We start from the raw sequence: 1272 nt of genomic DNA, 5'->3' as shown, positions 1-1272 counted from the left end.
CAAGTGTTTGCCTCGACCACAGTCTGCCATGGTAAAATATAAACAGATAACCCATGCTACTGCGATCAGCAGCATAGATTATGTTCCTCTATATTGAGATCACGTGAACTACACTAGTGTGACATCCTCACTGCAGAGCAGACCCAAGCTTCCGGAAGGAATTATTTGAGACGCAGCATGCTGTGCAACTGAGTGATGGCACAAGGTTGCTTCTCCTATGCCTACTGTGCATAAGCAAAGGAGAGAGAGATAGAAAGAGATCTCTAAATTTCACTGGGGTTTCCCGATACTTTCTTGGTTTTCCTAAAGTGGGAGGGAGTGCGCACACTTGCACATACAACCACGTCTCAACTACCTTGTGTGTGCTTGCTGGTGAGAATGCCTGCGCCAGATTCCGCCTTTCAACACAACCCAAGCCTCCCTTCCTGCGCCTCCACACTGCCTGGCTGAAATCCCCTCTGAGGTGGGGGGGAGGTGACGGCATGTGTGCTTGCCAATATGCCCATAGGGGGGGGTGTTTGACGCAGAGGGGGAGAAGCGAGGGTTGCATCTGCGGCGGAAGTTTGGCATATACTCTCCTGGTGTTCCTGACAGGGTTTTATATTTTTGAGGACAGATGAAAGACGCAGCAGCCACCCCCTGGGACCACCCCAGGGGAGGCTGGATAAAAAAAAGGTGCTACAGCTCTTTAGTTCAAGCTTAAACCTTACCTATTCAGACTAATACATTTTTTTTAAACTTTTCTTCATGAGCAAATTTTAATACTTCTTAACCTATCATTTAAAATTTGTTTCCAATAAAAAACATAATATGATTTCTCTATATATCTGCTACAATATGTAACAGTTCTTTTACCTATTTTTTTTTCTCTTAAAATGGAGGAAGAGATCTTGTTTATAACAGTAATAATTTACAGTCAACATAGTCGCACAATAACAGGGAAGGAGTTCGAGGCAAGAGTAGAAAAATAGTTATCAATATTTTTATAGGCATTTTTAAAACTTTTTTTTTTTACGAACAAAAATAGCTTGTTCTCTATGTTATATTTGTGCTTTTGAAAGACTTACGACACGCGAGCACTAAGTGGCAGGGCAAGTGTTCCCCTTGTGTGTATCACTCAAAGTTTATTTTTTTATTCTTTTGCTTTTTTTTGAATGTTTGTTTTTAATCTCATCCACTTCAGATTATACTGAAGAAGCTCCTTCGACCCTTAAGAAATGTCAATTAAGTTTAAGTCAAGAGATCTGCACTGGTTTAATGGAGCCAAGGGAG

This window comes from Penaeus monodon, chromosome 30 (assembly GCF_015228065.2).
Source record: "Penaeus monodon isolate SGIC_2016 chromosome 30, NSTDA_Pmon_1, whole genome shotgun sequence".
NCBI classification, from domain to species: Eukaryota; Metazoa; Arthropoda; class Malacostraca; order Decapoda; family Penaeidae; genus Penaeus; species Penaeus monodon.
This window is presented reverse-complemented; position numbering follows the sequence as displayed.